Genomic DNA, 22,212 nt, shown 5'->3' on the forward strand with positions numbered 1-22,212 from the left:
CTTCTCCAGCACCACAACTCAGAGGCATCAATCCTTCTTCTGTCGTCCTTATTCATTGTCCAGCTCTCTGACGTACAGCAAGTAATTGCAAAACCCACAGACTGAACCAGATGCATCTTAGTCTCCAGATTAAAAGCATTGCTTGTTTGCACTCTGGAGAGGTTGTTGACAGCATATTTTTCTAATGCAATTTGCCTTTTGATTATTTGACTGCTGTTGCTAAGAGCATTGATAGTGGAGCCAAGCTAGTTGAAATTGTCTTTTTAGAACTAAGAGAAAGACATTAAAACATAAAATTGGAAGAATTTTATTAATTCATTCAACACATATTAGAGTGTCTGCCCTAGTCTAGGGAGCTCTGGTGACCTTTGTTAGGGTGCTGTGCTGCCAACCCAAAGGCAGGCAATTTGAATATACAAGCTGCTCAAGATACACAAGAGAGAAAAATGATAATCTCTTCCCTGTGGTTTACAGTCTTGGGATGAACTACTCCTTGGAGAAAGACATCATGTTGGGATAGGTATAGTTTTTACCTTTTACATTTAGGTCTTATACCAAGCTCTGTAGTGGTCTTCTTTATAAAACTGTTGCTCCTTAGTGCTGCATAGTGGAATGTACCATAAATTCTCAATCCAGTCCTTTGTTCATGGGCATGTGGGCTGGTCACATAATCTTGCTATTGTGAATAACATTGCAATGAGCATAGGTGTGCATATCCTTTCTTGATTTTAAACCATTCAGTGTCCTCTAGTTTTGTTTCTAAAACTACTCTTAGTCAATGTTCAGAATGTGTATAAGCACAGTTAAGTGCCATGGAATTCTCATTCCTTGCAATCTTATCCATAATTTGTTATCAACCACACAGTCAAGTACACTTGCAGTGTCAGTAAAACAAAGATCAATCTCTCTCTTGCATCCTCTGCTTTCAGGCAAGACCCATTTGACATCAGCAAATGATATCCATTATTCCACATCTTGTTCAGAATCTAGCTTGAATTTCTGGTAGCTTTTTATCTATGCACTGTTGCAAATGTTTTAAAATTCTCTTCAAAAAAATTTTATATTGTTGTTGTTGTGTACCATAGAGTCAGAACCTATCCATAGCTGACCCTCCAGCGGGTTTTCAGAGGCAGTTAATCTCATGGGAGGAAATTGCCCATCCTTCTCCCACAGAGGAGCTGGTGGCCTTGAACAGCGTGACTTCAGAACAGCACAGGGCAATAATTTCTACATTCTTTGAAATAACCTTTCTTTACACTGGGTACACATACAGAGTTCTTCCTGTCAATTAACCAGGCAGCTGTGTTCCAAAGTTCTTGGCATAGATAAGTGAGTCTTCCAGCTTTCGTCTGTTTGTTGAAACATCCCCATCTGTTTCTGTTGTTTTGGTTTTTGTCAGTGCCTTCAGTGCAGTGTGAACTTCTTCCTTCAACATCCTTAGTTCTTCATCATGTACTACTTCATTAGATGGTTGAACATCAAACAATTCTTTTCTATACAATGATTCTATGTATTCTTTCCAATTTTTTAAATCAATACCAACAATACAACCTTGTTCTGACTGGTGATAATGAGGATTTTATCATCTCTTTCCCCGATATGGTCCCATAAGTGTATTCCAACTTTATATGTAGAGTTGCCATTTATGTTGTTGGGGAAAAAATGTATTTCCAATGAACAGGTCATTGGTCTTACAAAATTCTATTCTATGAACGCTGATGCCATTCTATCATCAAGGCCAAATTTCCAACTATTGATTCTTCTTTGTTCCAAGTCTAGATTTCCATTTCCCAGCAATACATCTTCCTACTATTTTGGGATATCTTCCCCTGTCACTTTTCACCTTTTTTTGTACTCTCTTTTTAAACTTTGCTCTCTTCTTACTACAACTATACTTATTGTCTTGGAGTGAGAACTAACTCATAGCTAACTGACTTTCTTTTTTTATTATTTTTTTTAATTTTTGTGTGAGTGTACCGTCAAATCAGATCTGACTGATACAGGAGGAGATTGCCCCTCCTTTTCCCGGCAGAGCATCTGGTGGATGCGAACCGTGTGGCTCTGAGAGTGTAGTTGCAGCTCCTTGCCACTAGGCCACCAGAGCTCCCCTAGCTAGCTGACTTTCTAATGAGTTTTGGGAAGATTGTAATTGCACAGGACATTTTCCATCTTTCTCCCATGCAGCCTCTGGTAGATCTGCGCCCTAAGAAAGCCTTTGCCTTTGGGCTGAACATAATAGCTGTTGTTAAGAAAAATAAAAGCGTACTAAATCAGGAGCTCCAAAGGAGGATGAATTTTTAACAGGTGGGAAATGGACTTTAGATTGCAGGTTTCATGTCAGTAAACTATACTTGTTACTGTTGTTGTTATGTGCCATCAAGTCAACTTTGACCCACTGAGTGACCCTATGAATAATGACTCTGAACTTTGCCCTATGCTGAGCCAACTTCACTTCCAAGAATGATGTCCTTCTCCAAGGACTGATCCCTCCTGGCCATGTGCCCAAAGTGTGTAAGAAGGAGCTTCAAAATCCTTGTCTCAAAGGAGAAAATTGGTTTCACCATCACCAAGACAAACATATCTGTTCTCCTTGAAATCAATGGTATGTATGTTCAATACTCTTTTTTAGCACTACAACTCAAAGGCATCAATTATTATTATTCTTTTGTCATTCTTAGTCATGTGAAAGTTAAGATAGGCTTTCATATTTGAAATATGAAAGTAAATAAAGGAGTATACAGAGTCATTTTGCCAAAAAGAAGTAGCTGACACAGAAGAATTTCAAGAAACAACATATAATCAAGAGGCAATGGTGATGAAGGAGGAAGTTCAGGCTGCTCTGAAGGACTTGGCAAAAATAAAACCCCAGAAATTGATGGAATACCAATTGATGTATTTCAACAAACAGATGCTGCCTTGGATGTGCTCACCAGGTTGTGCCAAGTATCTGGAAGACAACTAATGGCCAAATGACTGAAAGATACTCATATTTCTTCCCATTGCAAAAAAAAAAGTGACAGACAGAGTGTGGAAATTATTGAACAATATCACTAATATCACACACTAGCAAAATTCTGCTGAAGATTATCCAGAAATGACTGGAACAGTACATTGAGAGAGAACTACCAGAAATATAAACTGGGTATAGAAGAGGTGGTAGCACTAGAGACATTACTGCCAGTGTCAGGTGAATCTTGGCAGAAAGCACAGAGTACCAGAACAATGTCTATCTGTGTTTCATTGACCATGACCGTGTGGATCACAACAAATTGTGGCTAACCTTGAGAAAAATGGGAATCCCAGAATACTTGATTGTGCTTATGTGAAACCAAGAGCAGGAAAGAGTCCTCTGAACAGAGCAGAGGAAAACTGCATGGTTCAAAATCAGGAAAGGAGTGTGTCAGGGATGCAACCTATCTCCATAACCTTTCAGTCTATAGGCAGAACAGTTCATTCAGGAAGCAGGGCTTTATGAGGAGGAATGTGGCATCAGGATTGGAGGTAGACTCATCAACAACCTACATATGCAGGTGACACAACCTTGCTAGCTGAAACTGAAGAGGACCTGAAACACTTGGTGCAGAAGGTCAAAGACTGTGGTCTTCAATATGGGCTGAAGCTTAAAATCAAGAAGACAAAGATTCTCACCACTGGGCCAATTGGCAGCACCATGATAGATGGAGAAGAGATTAAGGTTATTTAACAGTTAAAGTTTGCTTGGCTCTACAGTCAACACTCTTAGCACCAGCAGTCAGTAAATCAAAAGACCATTTGCATTGGGAAAATCTGCTGTCAGGAACCTCTCCAGAGTGCTGAAGAGTAACTACGTCAGTATAGAGACTAAGGTTCACCTGATGCAGGCCATGGTCTCTGCAATTACTTGCTATGCATCAGGGAGCTGAACAATGACTCAGGAATGACAGAAGAAGAATCAATGCCTTCAAACTGTGGTGCTGGAGAAGAGTTTTGAACATACCATGGCTGCCAAGAAAACAAATTAGTTCTGTCTTGGAGGAGGTGAAACCAAGTCTCTCCTTGGAGGGTAGAATTTTGAAGGTCCACCTCACTTACTTTGGGCACGTGGCAAGGAGAGACCTGTCCTTGGAGAAGGGCATCATGTTTGGAAGGGTGGAGGGACAGTGCAGGAGGGGAAGACCCTTGATGAGATGGATTGATACAGTAACTGGGACAATGGAGGTTGGTATGTCAGAATTAGTGAGACTGGCTCAGGACAGGGTAGGCTTCAGAGCTGCTGTACATAGGGTCGCTATGCATTGCATGCAACTTGAAGGCACATAACAACAAATTCAAAGGTCACTTCCACCCCTAAGTCTTTACTACTTCTCCAGGGAAATTTTACTTTTTTTTCTTGACTATTTTAATAATCTTTGTATGTGTCTCCAACTCTTATAATGTTTATTATAAGTTGTTATTGTTGTTGTGTACCGTAAAGTCGGAACAAATCCATAGTACACCCTCCAGTGGGTTTTCAGAGGCAGTTAATTGCAGTGGAGGAGAATGCCCATCTTTCTCCCATGAAGCAGCTGGTGGCCTCGAACCTTGTGCCTTCGGGGTGCAGCACAACTTCTTGTCACTAGGCCACCATACCTCATTTACTAGGAATATGGACTTTAAATCCTTGTAGAAGTATTTCTCCAGTTTTCAGAAAATGGATGGTCACTATAAGGTTTTATTAAATGAATGATGCATGCTTGTTCTTTTTATATTATAACCATATCTTTTTTGATAATATTTTAATTTAATGAGGTAGATTCTTAAAAGAGGTAAGAAGAGCAAATGACTAAGACAATAGTGTCATTATTAATTTCCTTAAACTTTCTTTAGAAAAGTTATCCTATGTATAAAGAAAAACTTTTTAATAGGCTGTTTACAACTCCAACAAGAGTGTAATGAAAAATAAATTTTAATGGTCCCTTTGAAATTTCGTTTCCTATACTGAACTGTTGTCAGGGTTTCAGTTGCTATTCCTGAGGGATAGAAAGAGAGAGGGTGAAAGGGTAAATATTAGAAGATTCGCTTGTTTTGAACTCTAAGTAATGAGGAGAAAGTTATCAATAAATTTCTTTCAGGTGATGTTTAAAAAAAATGCCTTCCAACTATTTCACTATTTCTAAAGGGACCACTGATTTGCCAAGGGAGTGTCAGATTGTACAGACTTTTAGTAAAAGGAATGTGACTCTTTCTGCAACATTACTTTGTGTAGTTTCACAATTTCAATACCCAAAAGGCCATGAAGAAGCTTTGATAAAATCACTTTGTTATATCCACAAACTAATTACTTCTAAATCTGCTAACACCATTGTTTCAAAACAACTAAGTTACATAATCACAACAACAATTCTGACGTGGAACTTTAAGGAAAATTAAGAAATTGAAGGTCCACTCAGTAAATCTTTACTGAAGCCATGAGCAGAGTGGTTAAGCACTTGTCTGCTTCAAAAGTGGGTGGTTTGAACTTATCTGTTCCTCTTCAAGTGAAAGATGTTGCAGTTGGCTTCAGTAAAGATTTACAGTCTAGACAAACCTACGGGGCAGCACTCGGTTTTAGTTGGGTTTGACAGGTGTATTATAACATGCCAGCAATTGTTCTGAAGAACTCTTCTCAAACTTAAAGATATAAAATAGAGACTTTTGCTTTGACTTTTCTTTTTCAGTATACAGAACAACTCTATTCAACTAATTTCTATCAGTGGGAATCAACTCATAACCGGCCCTCCAACAGGTTTTCAGAGGCTGTAAATCACACATGTACAGAACACCACAATAAACCATAAACTGAGACCTCTTACTGCTTTTTCTTTTGTGTGTGCCACACACAAAAGCTTTTATGATTTTCTAGAATCATTTAAATCTCAAATTTAACAAATATAAGCAAAATATATAGTAACATTTATGTATTTTGTTGTTTTTGTTTGTACCATAGAGTCAGAACTGACCTATAGATAACACTCTGGTGGGTTTTCAGAGGCAATTAATCAAACAGGAGGAGATTGTCCATCATTCTCCCACAAAGTAGCTGGTGAATTTGAACCATGTTCCTTTGGGATTGCAGTGCAGCATCTTGCCAGTAGGAGTCCCTAACATTTATAATTGTTGTTGTTAAGTGCTGTCGAGTCATAGATGACTCATAGTGACCCTATGAGTAAAAGAACTGAACACTTGTATAACTTTCATCGTTTCTCCAAGTTCATAGAGTTTATGGAGGCAAGCAGTATCTGAAGTGGATGCCACTCCTGCTTCCAAGCTTGTTTTAATTGGGGAGCGCCACCAAACACTGTCCACCATGGGTAATCGTTATCGCTTTTGACACATCAGTGTCACAGTGTTCAGCATCACAGCAACCACAAGCTACCTCTGTACAGTAAATGGACAGACCAATGTTATACCACCTAAAAGAATGATTGACCAAAAACAAGTAAAACTAGGCCTGAGGGACAGATATTAGAATCACCTACCTTTGGCTTGCTAACATCACTTTCTGTCCAGTAGGCCAGCTCTCTCATTGTTGTTGTTGTTGTTGTTGTTGTTGTTAAGTACCATCAAGTCGTAGACAACTCATAGTGATCCTATAAATGAAAGATCTGAACACTTGTATTCCTTTCATTGTCTCTCCAAGTTCATAAGGTTTCTGGAAGCAAGTTATTTCAGAAGTGGATGCCACAAAACAAAATATCTCATAAAGTTATTACTGATTTTATAAGTCATAGTAATTAATAACAAAGTGTTTGATACAGTTTAAAAAGAAACAAAACATGTTGTTGCAAAACAGCTATGAGATATCATCTGACCTCAGTAAGGATAGCAAAAATTCAACAGAGCAGCAAACAACAAATGCTGGCAAGGTTGTGGAGAAACTGGAGCCCTTATGCACTATTGGTGAGAGTGTAAAATGGTGCAACCACTGTGGAAGGCAGTATGACGCTTTCTCAAAAGGTTGGAAATAGAAATACCATTTGACCCTGCAATTCCACTACTGGGAATATAGCCTAAAGAAACCAGAACTGCCATCCAAGCAGACATATGCACACCTATGTTTATTGCTACTTTGTTCACAATAGCAAAGAATTGGAAGCAACCCAAGTGCCCATCAACAAATGAATGGATAGAGAAGCTGTGGTATATTCATACAATGGAATACTATACAGCATTGAAAAACAAGGAAGTCATGAAAAATTATACAAAATGGGTGACCCTGGAGGACATTATTTTGAGTAAACTATCTCAATCACAAAAGGACAAATACTGCAAAATTCCACTGTTATAAAACAGGACTGACATCAGGTTTGGGAGGAAATTAAGAAAAGGGGATAAATAATGTACACTGCATTAAAACAAATGAGATAAAGAACTGTTTTAAAGGGCTATATGATTAGGTATTATTTGCATGGCAAGAGTCCAGATTAAGAGCTGCATAGCAAAGTGGACTGGGGGTGGGAGGGGATTATGTAACAATGAAGGAATTTTTTTGTCCTACTCAAAGAGAAAAGTGAACTGGGTGGGGGTGGGGTGGGCAGGGAGGAAAATGTGCAACAATGAATGAATGGAAATCGAAATTCTTTATAATCTTTCATTAAAATCTCAATTTAAAAAAAAGACATCAAGAAGTCCAAGTTCTTCAAACACAGTATTCAGATTGTGACATTTCCAAAATAGTATAATTCAAGTACAATTTAACTCAAGTAATTAAAAAAATGTTATTGTTGTTGTTAGGTGCCATCTAATCAAGTACAACTCATTGTGACCCTATAAACAGCCAATCTGAACCCTGCCTTATCCTGTGCCATCCTCAACTCTCTGACACACTAGAGCCCATGGCTGAAGTCACCATGTCAATCCATCTCTTTAGAGGTTTTCCTCTCCTTTGCTAACTTTCCTTCATTCTAAGCATGATGTTCTTTTCCAAGGAATAGCCTCACCTAACTACATGTCCAAAATATGTAAGACAAAACTTCTTTATATCCAAGGAACGATGCATAATCTCATTTTAATTACTTTAAAATGAACATTTCTCACATACTTTAATAATAGTTTGTCAAATGCATAAAAGAATAAATTGGAATATCATTAACAATAGAATTCAGATGATAATGGAAACAGTATCATTAGATCATTAATAAATTAACTGTAAGCCAGCTAAATTATCTTTCAAGACAGAAGACAAACTAAAGACTTTCGTCCTGATGAAGACTAATAGAATATATCCCTGAGAGTCAAAAGCTCAGTGAATCAACTGTTGAAGAATGTATTTCAGAAAAAACAAAACAAAACAAACCTTAATCTAGACGGGAGGAATAACATGGGGGGGAAAAGAAAGCAATAGTAGCAATAGTGAACAATTAATGAATAAAAGAAGAAACCTAAAAATAATTGTAAAAAAAAAAAGGAATAAATTTGGAGAATTATAAAGTGGTGGAAACAAAAGTCTCACACCTGTAAGATGATAAGTTGTTGTTACTGTTATGTGCTATTAAGTCATCTACAACTCACAGCTCCCTATGAGCAATAGATCTGAACTTTGCCCTGTCCAGTGCCTTTGTATAATTAGAGGGTTAAGATTCTTCTATTGTTCAGCAGGCCTATAACAGTGCTAATTAGGCTTACACTTTGTTATGTTGCAACGCCTCACTTAAAAATGAAGGTTATGTAAAATTTACAAAAATAACATACTGAACTTTCAAAATAGCCAGGAACAAATGGAAATAAAGAAAACTTCATAAATGAAGTTTTTGAACTCCAGGGAAATTAGGGAAAAACCTAAACAGAGGCAAGTTTTAAAAACCAAAGAAGACTGAAAACATCAAATAAAAAACACGTTCACTTTCACAATAGGTGTGACTGGGTCACACACACGAGTCAGAAGACCAAAGATTAGATTTTCGTTAATCCAACAATGTTTTATTTACAGGAAAATAGATCTTAAGCTTTACAAATAAGATTGAAAGCTATGGGGGGGGGGGGAGTATTACACAAACACCAATCAAAAGAATGTGCACAGTTACATGAGGAAAAAAAAACAGCAAAAATCATGACAGAAGAAAGGTTCAAAAGGAAGAAAACAATTAACAGCCTTTTATTCATAGAAAATACATTTTTAGTAAGCTTACACCAATCAAAAATTTAAAAAAGAAACAAAATAGAGAAAGCTCAAATTGTCAGATTTAAAAGACGACCATTTAAATATGCACCACTCAAATAGATAAGCAAAGAAATGGGAAAACAGAAGATTTTTTAAATAAGACTGATGTTAAAATATAATAAAGCATGTACTATAATATCTAAAATATTTACTATGTAATGCTCCTACAATTTTTATTTCAAAAATTTGAGACTACAGTAAGAACAAACACTACATAAGGTCCTTATTGTTAAAACAGAGGTAACTTTTTTTGCCACATTACTTGTGAGAATTAAGACCATTCTCAACAACCACACTGTCGACATTCCCAAGAATGTGGACATTACCCTTGAAGGGCCGCACAGTTACCATGAAAGGCCCGCGGGGAACGTTGCGGAAGGACTTCAATCGCATCAATGTGGAGCTCAGTCTCCTCAGAAAGAAAAAGAAGAGGCTTCGGTGTTGACAAATGGTGGGAATACAGGAAGGAACTGGCCCCAGTTCGCACCATCTGTAGCCACGTACAGAACGTGATCAAGGATGTTACATTGAGCTTTCGTGAGAAGATGAGGTCTGTGTATACTCATTTCCCCATCAACGTTGTGATTCAAGAGAGTGGATCTCTGGTTAAAATTCAAAACTTCTTGGGTGAAAAATACATTCAGAGAGTTTTAATGAGACCAGGTGTTGCTTGTTCAGTATCCCAAGCCCAGAAAGATGAGTTAATTCTTGAAAGAAATGACATTGAGCTTATATCAAATTCAGCTGCTTGGATTCAGCAAGCTACAACAGTAAATAACAAGGATATCTGAAAAATTTTGGATGGTATCTATGTCTTTGAAAAGGGAACTGTTCAGTAGGCTGATGAGTGATAGCTGAAAGTTTTCCAGCTACAGAAATGAGTCCGATCAAGTCCTATGCATCTGATTCTTATAATAAAATTTTACTAATTTGGGGGGGGAACCAAACAATAGAAGGATAATCAGTAAGATGTGTACATATATCCAAAGAGGGAAGGTGAGGAGGCAGAGGAGTTGAGGGTAGGGACAGGGGAAACAAGGGTCACAGAGTTTGGTGGGTAGAGGGAAAGGGTGGAAAAAACACCCAATTTGCATAAGTGGGATACAATCTAAACAAATTATTGTATATAAACCAATAAAAACTTTTTTAAAAAATCTATTACTACATCTTCATAAAAGTGATCACTAATTTGGTCACAATGTCTCAGTGAATATAAAAAAAGTAATCATAATCTACAAGCTCAGTTAAATAAAATTAAAAATCAATACTAAGAATAATTTTATATTTTAACATTTTGAAACATGACTCTAAATCATTGATTGAAAATGGATATGAGGGATATTGCTAAATATAACAAAAAGTACCACCAGAAATGATTGAAAGAAGTAAGATCTACTTTAGAAGGAAATATATAGGCCTTAATACATACTTATTTAACAATATAAAGTGCTCTAGTGTTCCATTGCTAATCAGTTACATGTCTCTGACAGTTCAAGTTCACCACTATCTCTACAGCAGAAAGATGGACAGTCTTGTCCTATTCATATGTATAGCCTTGGAAAATGATGTTGCTTCATTGTCATGAGGTGTCGTCTAGTCAAGTCTGACTCATAGCTACCCTATGAACGTTCAGGCTGAACCCTCTCTTATATGGTGCCACCCTTACAATCTCTGGCACACCAAAGCACATTGCCACAGTCACCATGTCAACCCACCTGGTGGAAGGTCTTCCTCTCTTTTGTTGCTCTTCCATCTGCCCAAGCATGGTGTCCCTCTCCAAGGAATAACCTCTCCAAACACATGCACAAAGTATGTGAAACTAACATTCATCGTCAGAATCAACTAGATAGAAATTGGCTTTTTGGCATATACAATAACAAAGATTGAAAATTAATGCAGTGAGCAAAGAATAAGAAAAAAGTAAACAAAAAGATGAAGGCAGCAACAAGAATTAAGTTAGTAGCTTGAAATATTGCTAGATCTGGAATCAAAGTTTAGGACCTGAAGCAACTTTTTAGAGAAGTCTGAAATTCATGGTGAAGCCCTAAATCCATCTTGATTCTTGACCTTCATTTAGATGAAGTTTGAATTCTTTCTGACCAGTAAACCAACCACGTGGCTTTACTATCAGAGTGAATTTGAAAATGAACTATAGCTGAAGAACCGAACCTATTCCCATAAATATCTTTCAATTAATATTTTTAATATTTAAAACAAGATAAAATATGCCTACTTTTACTTTCTATGATCCCTGAACTAGAATTCAATATTTAAAAGAATAATCATAATGGCATATAGTGATTACAAATGAAGACATAAAATCTGTCACTACATTAGGTTGCAAATACGTAAATAAAAAGTTCTAAACAGATGACTTGAACTGAAAATGGTTGCTGACTTAAGCATAAATATTAAAACATCAATAACATTTATCAATTACAACTGGTTAGAAATTACATTCCAGAAAAAATCCCATTCATAAAAGCAACAAATGCCAAGTGTCTCTGAATAAATAAAATAGAAAGAGCACAGGTACTCTTTAATGAAATGATAAATCTTTGTTAAGGAAGAAAAAAGAAAAATTAAATAAACAAAGAGTTCTGTTTGTAAATGCTTGGGAAATTTCACAGTAAATACATTATTACAATGTCCTCTTTAAATTAAATGTGATTCCTATCAAAGCTCTAACAGAATTAAGCTCTATTCCCACTTGGAAATTTTCAGATCATAAAATCCACATAAAAAGTGAAAGATCATAAGAATATTACAGAATAAGAAGGGATCCCAATCACTCTATGCTTCCACATAAATGAGCACTGGTAGTCAGTCTAGTGGTCAGAAGCTATGCTGCACACCGTTTCAATCCTCCAGTTACTCTGCAGGAGAAGGATGTGATTCTCCTCCCATGTGATTTATTTCCTCCGAAAACCTTCTGGGGCTTAGCTATGAATTGGTTCAGACTTGCTTGCACATAACAACAGCAATCAAGATAGCAGATATCAAGTCTGGTTAGAAAAGCAGAGAGACTAGACAATGGATAAAGGGAAAAAACTAATGAGTAAATAAATGAGTAACTAATGAGTAATTAATGAGTAAATAAAATCATTTGAAAATTTAAAAGCAGTCCAGATATATATACACTGCTTTGATAATTAGTCTTGGAAACATAACACTCCCTGACCTCAAAACCTACTACATAGCGGTAGTAACCAAAACAGCTTGGCACTGGTACAACGACAGGCACATAGACCAATGGACCAGAATTGAGAACTCAGAAATGGACCCAACTATCTACAGTTAACTGATGATCAATGAGGAAATAAAGCCTATCAAATAGGGAAATGACAACCTCTTCAACAAATGGTGTTGGCAAAACTGGACTGCTACCTGCAGAAAGATGAAACAGGATCCACATCTCCATACCATACACAAAAATCAACTCAAGGGGGGAGGAAAGCCCAAAACCATGAGGTTTAGCAGAAACAAACTGGGATCAGCTTGGATGGTCTAGCCTATGGTAAATACAGCCAGAAATGCACCATCTGGAGAGATTAAAATTGATGACCCTGTGTTCATCAAAACCTTTTTCCAACAGAGTGAAAAGAAAACCTTCTGATGGGGGGAAAACATTTGGCAAATACCATTTCAGACAAGGGTCTCACATCAAAAATTTACAAAATCCTACACAGCCTCCACAAGAAAATGACTGATAACACAACGACAAAATGGGTATAAGACATGGAAAGACTTTTCGCAGTGGAAGATATTTGGATGCCAAACAGAAACATGAAGAAATGCTCAAAATCACAGGCAATAAGAAAGATGCCAATCAAAACCACAATGAGATACCATGTATCTCCAGTAGATTAGGGTAAGAGTGTTTTTTAAAAAAAATCTGTGAATATCCAGAAGCTTGTTAAACTACCTTCTCTAATCCCTCCAAAAGAGATCACAGTCAAAGATCCTCAATAAAATGGGAGCAAAATGAGAAACAAAACTCAAAAATATAAAATATGTCAGACTTTCTAGTCCAAGAGATATTAGTGGGGCTTCACGACGATATTCGTTAGAATAACCAATCAAATAAGGACAAGGGAATAATATTTGTCCAAGGACAGAGTCTTGGAGACAGAAATGGGTAGGAAAGAAAGATAAATTAAAATGAGAATTACAGAGGACATAGGGGGAAATCCATTACATTTGTGGATATTACAATGAATGTTGCAATACAAAATATGGATAAATTGTTGAGGAAAAAACTAATCAGCTTTTGCTCAAATTGCAATAAAGTAAAAACATGCTCTGCTGACTTTAATTTGTAGATACATTAAATACCAAAAAATGAAGTGCCATCAAATCAGTTCCTCAAATCAAAGCATTTTTTGTGCAACAAATACTGTCTCATCCTGCACAAATCTCACAACCGTTGACACGACTGAGCTTATTGTTGCAGCCACTTTATTATGGATCCTCAGCTTTCCCCAGGATGGTGTGCTTCTGCACTGACCGATTCTTCCTGATGCATATTCCAAGTGCGTGAAACAAAGTCTCACCACCTCTGAGGAGCATTCTGGCTCTTTTTCCAAGATAGATTTGGATTTTACCTTCTGGAAGTCCCTGTTAGATTTCATATTCTTCACCAACTCCATTTTCCTTACAAATACTACAACAAGTACTCTTTAGATTCTTTTTTTTAGATTTCCAGTTAGATATTTTTCTTCATTCTTTCATTGTGGTCAAATCAAAACCAACTCACAACTGACTCAACATTGAAATTCTTAGACTGTAAATTGCACAGGAGATTAGATTAGATTGTCCATCTGTGTCCCATGGAAGTGCCCAGAGTGGCACAGTCTCTGGACTGACAATTTAAATCTCTACAGAATATGCCAGTAGACTTTAGATGCTGAATCCATAAAATAGTCAAATACTAGATTATGACATAGCAAGTATATGCAAAAGTGGGGAGAGGTAAAAAAAACACAAAACCCAAAACCCCAAACTAACACTAACTCACTGACAGTAGAAGTAGGAATTAGTGTTTCAAAGAATAAACAAGAAAAATCATGTGAAATTGACACAATAGTTCTATTTGCAAGTAGGTGCCCTACGAAATATCTATGAAGTTATTCATGGAAGCATGATTTATAATGGGAAAAAATATGTGGAAATCAATATAAACAGGAGTAAATGAGTTTTTATAATCATGATAGAGGGCTCACAATTTAAATAAATGAAATTGGTGTAACTAATTATTTTGTCATCAATGGCATAACACCTTATTTGATTACTTTGTTTTCTAAATAAAATTTTAAAAATGGAAATACTAACCTCGCATTGTCAAGTGAAAAATTAAGAATGAAGAAACAGTTGTGCTATGTCACCATCTAGTGGTCTCAGAATATAATTTTAAAATGACTCATTTAGCAGTGTTTGCAAAGGTCTCCTCAAAGTACCTACACAGATGTATACCAAGGACTTAGCAGCCTGTAAATTTTCTATGCATTTACTCCTGCCCCTCATCCGTTGTTACATAATTGAAGTCATTTCTCTACAGGTTTAAATTAGCCTAATCTGTTGGTGAAAGGTCAGCAAAAGACAGGAAGATCCTCAATGATTGACACAATGATTGCAGCAATGGGCTCGAGCATGTCAGACATTGTGAGGTTGGCACACTATACAGAAAGGTTCATATCAGTTATTCATAAGGTCCCTATGAGTTGTATTCAATTCAACAGCACCTAACAACAACAAAAATCTTTTCATATACACCTAAGGGATGAGAACTAACCTGTTGCTGTGAACACAGGACCAAGAAAAGACTTTGCAAGTTACTTCTAAATATCAACTAGCCATTGAAAATCTTATGAATTACAAAAATCCTACATGCAAAAATACCTGAAAACATGGGGTAATTGTTGGCACAGATCAATGATGATTAATTTTATGAAACACAATGTACATGATCATTTGAAACACAACATGAATGTAGAAAACTGTGAAATACAATGTATATGTATGACACACAATGTACAAGAATTTTGTATGCAAACCAATATAAACAAAAAAAATAGAGAGTAAACACAAATAAATGCTGGTGAGGTTGTGGAGAAATTGGAACTCTTATTATAATTGTTGTTCAGAATGTAAAATGGCACAACCATTGTAGAAGGCGGCCCAGTGCTTTCTCAAAACGTTGAAACAGAAATACCATTTGACCCAGGAATTCAACCACTGGCAATATACCCTAAAGAAACTAGAGGCAGGACTCAAACAGATGTATGCACAACAATGCTTATTGCTGCATTATTCACAGTATCAAAGATATAGAATCAGCCCACTCATCAACAAATGAATGGATAGGAAAACTGTAGCATAGTCACACAGTGGGATATTATGTAGCATTGAAAACAATGAACTCATAAAACATTACACAACATGGGGGAGCCTGTAGAACATTATACTGAATGAAATATCTCAGTCACAAAAGGAAAAGTACTGCATAACACCATTGTTGTAAAATAGGACAAACATAGTGGTTTTGGGGAGTGAAGGTGAAGAGAGAGGATAGAATATGGGGAAAAAAAGAGGGGAAGCAAATATCCTTTATACAGCAGATCATGAAGATGATTATGTCAGTCTGAGAAACATTTTATTCCCACTGGTCACTATAAGTTGAGGGCTGATTAAAAAGCAACTAACAAGAGCAATAAAACAGGCCTCAGAGAATTTTCTAAAATAGGATGGTCCTGGAAGAAAACCTGGGCACTTCTGAAAATTAGCCCATAAAAACCCTAGAGATAAGAGTAAAACATAACTGATACATTGAAAGGAAATACGGTCCTAGATTAGAAGGGCCTCAAAATTCCTTCTGAAAGTGACCACAAGAGTGGGCTCATGCATTCCCATGATTCTAAAGATGATACAGGATAATGTAATGTTTCCTTCTGTTGTACATGAGGTTACCATGAACTGTTGTTGTTGTTACAGAGGTCCTTGAAAGCAGATTTTTCCCAATCTAATATGACTTTTGAGTTCTTGACTATTACTACCATGGGTGCTGAGTATGGAGCCAAGTAAAATGAAATAATTCACAGCTTTAATCTTTTCTCCATTTATAAAGTTGTTGCCTACTTTTCTTGATGCTGAGATGTAACCCATACTGAAGGCTTTAGTCTTTGGAAGTAAGTATTTCAAGTCTTCTTCACTTCCTCCAAGATTTCAAAGGGCAGTTTGAGAAGACAAAGCAAAGTATTATAATGATATGTGCAAAGGGCTGAAGTTTGAAAGGCAAAAAGGAAGAATACACTCAACATTTCTCAAGGTGAAAGAACTGAAGAACAAATTCCAGCATGGGGTTGCAAAACTGAAGAATACTATGGGTATCATCTTAAATGATACAGGAAGAATACCAAGAAATAATGAACTGGTTGACACTGAACCATTATAAAAAGTAGCATGATTTTCAATGGTTCAAGAATCAATGATACTCAGAGATGTCCAAAATGCACTGATGTCATTACAAAAGTCCAGGAATTAATGAAATACCAACTGATGTGTTTCAGGAAACAGAAATGACAGTGGATGTACTTAACAGAGTGGAAGAGACCCATATTTCTTCTCATTTATTAAAGAAAGAGAGAGAGAGAGAGAGAGAGAGAGAGAGAGAGAGAGAGAGAGAGAAAGAAAGGTAAGCCAACAGAACACAAAAACGATATAATAGTATTATTACTACCACAAGAAAATAAAATCTTGCTGAAAAGTATTCAAAACATGTGGAACAACACATTGAGAGAGAACTGTTGGAATACAAACCAGATTCAGAAGATGCCGTGGCACAAGAGATATCGTTGCTGACATCAGATGGTTCTTGGCTGAAAACACAGAATACCAGAAAGATGTTTATTAGTGCTGTATTGTTTATGAAAAGGCATTTGTGCAGATCACAAAAAAATATGGACAAACCTCAGCTTAAAAAAAAAACCCAACCCTCAGCTTAAAATAAGAAAAACTTTATTGTACTGATGTGAGACCTCTACTTAGACTAAGAAGTCATTTTAAGAACAGAATAAGGGAATACCACATCGTTTAGATTCAGAAAAGGTGTGCACCAGGGTTATATCATTGCTCCATACCTATTCAATCTGTATGCTAAGAAATCATTTGCAGGGCTGGACAATGTGAAGAAGAATGTAGCATCAGAACTGGAGGAGGCATCATTAACAAGCTGCTTTATGGAGATAACACAATCTCAATTAACTAGATTCATCTAAATGACAACAAACCAATATCCTATATATAAACGTCCTTCGGGTAGAGAGCTTCCTATTTTCATCTCATATAATTTCTACCATCTTACAAAAGGTACCTGTCATTCCATAAGGATGAAAGAATGTTGACAAGTCTAAATTGGCATTCTTTCTTAAATTATTTAATATATTGACAATATTTTAAAAATCAGGAAACGGAAAGTATTGGCAAAAATATGTTGTTGTTATGTGCCATTGAGTCACCTGCAACTAATAGTGATCATCTGTACAACTCCCCTACACCCTACTATATCCTGTACCAATCTGTCTCTGACACACTTACCCCCATTACCCCAGTCACTGAATCAATCCATCTCATCGAGGGTCTTCCTCTCCTGCACTGTCCCTCCATCCTCCCAAGTATGACATCCCTCTCCAAGGACTGTTTCTGCCTTTCAACTTGTGCAAAGTACGTCCAACAAAACTTCAGAATCCTTGCTTCCAAGGAGCAGCCTGGTTTAACCCTCTCCAGGTTAAACCTGTTTGTCCTCCTTGCAGTCCATGGTATATTCAATACTCTTCTGCAGCACCACAGCTCAAAGGCATCAGTTCTTCTATCATCCCTAGTTATTGTCCAGCTTACTGATGCATACCAAGTAATTGGAAAGACTATGGCTTGGATCAGGCGCACCTTAGTCTTCAGACAGACGTTGTTGCTCTTCTATACTTTGGGGAGGTCTCTGACAGCAGACTTTCCCATTGTAATTCATCTTTTCATTTCCTGGCTGCTGATACCAAGAGTGTTGATTGTGGAGCCAAGCAAACTGAAACTGTTAACAACCTCAATCTCTACACCAATCGGCCCAGTGGTGAGAATCTTTAGAGACTGGATAAATATGAAGAAATGATATAAGTTTGATACACACTTTTTCTTATCTCAAAGCAGGCAGTATCCCCCTTTTTTCTGATTGAATACCTGCTTTTTGGTCTATGTACTGATTCTGCAGGAGCACATTCAAGTGCTATGGAATTCCCATTCTTCTCAATGTTTTCTATAGTTTCTTATGATCCACACAGTCTAACATTTTGAATAGTCAATAAAACACATCTTTCTGGCATTCTCTGTTTTCAGTAAGATCCATCAGACATCAGCAATGGTGCTTCTCATTTAACCACCTTTTCTGATTCTAGTTTGATTTTCTGGTGGTTTCTTGTAGAGATGTCGATCATCTTATAGGTGTATCTATTATTTGGTTGAAACTTGAGCCACAGGGTTGAGTTCAGTTCTAGGCTTAAAGGATAACTATTAAAAGAGCAAAGGCCACATGGAGATAGCCATAGCTGACCTTTACCAACTTCACAAAGAAGACGTGCTCCTATCAATAAAACCAATTCACGTGAGTTCATACATGTCCCCCATGCTCCCACACCTCTTTTTACTCATTCCAATTCCAATCTTACTGCTTTACTGAGTCCAAAATCCAATAGCTCCGAGACCACACAGAACCAAAGTCGGAAAATCAAAAGGCTTTATCATTCAGGTTAGTAGCAGAATGTAATCACTTAGTCAGGAAAGCTTCCAAAATGTGCTCACAGGCACCTCAGCCTTGAGTCTTGTGACTTTAAGCCAGTGTTACAAAGCTCTTAAACCTACCAACAGACTTGGACAAAAGGCACTTAGGTCTGATTCAGTGGCATAGCGGTCCCAAGGTCTGCTCTGTCTCATGCCTGCTTTCTGGTTCTCTGCTTATGATAGGGTGGTATTAATAAATTCTGGATTACTCAAACATAGGGTATAGTTGTAAAATTGACATCAACTACCTCCAGCCTGCAAAACTTTTTTTTCTTTAGGCATGTAAAGTACTTTAAACTGTTCACCAGGAAAGGAAATGCATCTTTCTTGGATTAGTATTCACCTCTTTGAAACTGTTTTTCTCAGTTATATATAATTCTTTTCTGGATTAGCATTTATCTCTTTCAAGATGTTTTTCTCAGTCATATGTAAACTATATCACAAGTTGTTTTACTAGTAACTGTAATATCTAACTAGATATAAAAACCAATGACAACCCTTAGTCAGAAAGGAAGTTCTTTTAGATGATTATCATGGCTTTCCTAGATCTGCAATAAAGTGCTTTGGATGTAGCAATCTGTCTGTTTTATTAGCAATTGACCAAGGAAAGAACCTCTTGTGTTCAGTAACCCTGCAGTCACTGCTGATGCTGCTGTAGGTCTAGCTGGTGAAAGAGTCTCTGGCCCTGAAGGGTATGCGCTGCATGCCTGCTTATTCTTTATTAACAATGAGACTCTCAAATCTGCCACCAAGTCTGCTCAGTTTAGTAGTAAGACTTACCAATCCCCCTGTGGACAGACTAATATACCCTACTGACATATTCCCACACATCTGCATGGCAAAGTCAAATTCAATGTCAAGGAAAGCCATTTTGAACAATAAACCCTTAATACCACAATAACTAAGGACCACTGTTGCAGTTAGAGAACTAGTTTTAAACTTGGTTTATAGAGATTAATGTAGGGGGCATCTATGGATTTAATTGAAGGGGATTTCTAATTTAAATGAGATTTAGCTTTACCATCTTCTAATTGAGAGTTAGCGTCTGCTGGGCCCAGAAAATTTTACACATAAATTCTATCAAACTGTCAAGGAACAGGTAGTCTTCATTTTATTCAAGACTGTTGTCAAGTTTTACTAAAGACAGAAAAAAACCTAAAGCAATCTGTTCAATTTACTATTTTTCTTGTTTAGCCACACAAAGTCAGTACATGAAAAAAAAGAGTTTGGCTTATTTAACTTTTAACAGAGATGTGGAAATAAATAAAATAATAAATATAATATTCATATTTTATGAAATAGAATGTTCTAGGAATGTAATGTTCAGAATGACCATCTTGTAGAAAATAACTCTACCTTTCAGGGGGGGAAATTTTAAACCTCCTAAACGTAATCCAAAATATCAGACTGCAAGGAGGCATTTCCATTAACAAGAAGGAATGGGACAATGGATTTTAGCATGTCAGAAGGAGCCAGTCGGCACCACTGCAAAGTCACTAAAAACTCAAATGGAATAGTTCAGTCTTAATGTCTTAACTTTCAAATCATGAGACCTAGTAAACTCAATGACACCCTATAACAACAATGGTTTGAAGCAATACAGGGCTAATTCTGAAAGCTGTTGTTATTGCTATTACTATTGTTGTTTTTATGTGCCATAGAGTCACCTGTGACTCATAGCAACCATATGTACAACATCCCTAAACCCTGATCTATTCTGTGCCAATTTCACTGTTCCGACACACCGAGCCCCATTACCCCAGGCACTGAGGGTCTTCCTCTCCTCTCCTGCGCTGTCCCTCCACCCTCCCAAGCATGACATCCCTCTCCAAGGACTGTTCCCTCCTTGCAGCATGTGCAAAGTATGTCAGACAAAGCTTCAGAATCCTTGCTACCAAGGAACAATCTGTTTTAACCCTCTCCAGGGTGAACCTATTTGTTCTCTTAGCAGTCCATAGTCAACATATGAAATTTTATAGCAGTTGAAAATTCAAAAGAGATAATCATGGGGCTAAAGAAGCCAATGACAACATTTCTATTTTATTCTGAGTTTTACCAGACTAGAAACTTAGATTTCTAATGACTGAATTAATCCATAAACACTGAGTCAGTTCACTTCGTACTACTTCTGAACAAAGCACTCTTCAATTAAATTTAGGAATTTTTTTTTCATTCTATGTCTTCTGCTTCTGTTGAGAAAAAGACAAAAGTAAGGAAAGCAAATGAGTAAAAGTAAAAAAAGTTGTCTTAAGTGCAGGCCACTCTTCAATTCTCTGATACCTAGTTCTCTTCATATTTGCATCAGTACAAAAGAGTATTCAATTCCTGAACAAACCACCAGTCAGCTATATTAATAACTTTAAATGGTGCTAAGCTGGTGCATAATTTAAAAAGATTCTAAGCTAATTGGCTATGCCTTTAATTATACTTAGGATTGAGCAAGTTAATATTAATACTTATTCTTCACTAAAATCTTCCATAACTTCATGTTTTACTTGACCTTGACAATATAATCATGATATCATTTGGCAAAAATGAAATTTAGGGGTGTAAAATTACTTTTCCAAATTCATACCATTACTAAGGTAATTAAAAAATAAAAACCCAAAAACCAAGGTCCAAAAGACAAAATCATGGGGCTATCTTCTGTATTATTTGCAAGATTCAACTTTAAATCACTTCTGGGATTACTGAGTCTCTTAGAAGAAAACAAAGGCAGTTCTAAATTGGCTACCAGAACAATTGACAGGTCCTCTGGAAATTTTTAGTGCCCAGAGGTTAGAATACACTTACAAGGAAAATGTCTTTACAATGGTTACAAACTGATGACATTGATTTCTATTGGGAATAAAGGCTTTCTTTTTAGTCTGTCCTACTGACTACTGCTAATAGTTGTTTGAAATTGTGAGATCCTTGGCTCTGGGCTCCTCAGCATAGTAATCACTCAAAGAGAAGAAAGCTAAACAGGTGGACCATTTAGGTGAAACGCTAACAAGTTCAGTTGTGGACTCAAGGAGCTAATGAAACATTGACGAAAAAGGATGAAGAATGCTTTCCACCTATTGAAAACTCACATCCTAAGACACCATGTTACCTAATGTAAGTGAGCAATTTGAAGATTCTATAATGGTGATTGAATAGGATGGGAAGAGGGAATTTCAGGAAAGGGGAAGTGGAAATTATGAATCATTTCTTCATTTGAAAAATTCTAAATAAAAAATTATAAAATATGG

At 36.7% G+C, this 22,212-nt stretch overlaps 1 pseudogene; it reads left to right on the plus strand.

Annotated features, from left to right (window-relative positions):
- Positions 1 to 5,426: 5,426 nt before the first annotated feature.
- LOC102877505 lies at positions 5,427 to 9,996 on the plus strand (annotated as a pseudogene).
- The last annotated feature ends 12,216 nt before the right edge of the window (positions 9,997 to 22,212 follow it).

This window comes from Elephantulus edwardii, unplaced genomic scaffold (assembly GCF_000299155.1).
Source record: "Elephantulus edwardii isolate Elephantulus edwardi_28Jun2011 unplaced genomic scaffold, EleEdw1.0 scaffold00052, whole genome shotgun sequence".
Lineage (NCBI taxonomy): Eukaryota > Metazoa > Chordata > Mammalia > Macroscelidea > Macroscelididae > Elephantulus > Elephantulus edwardii.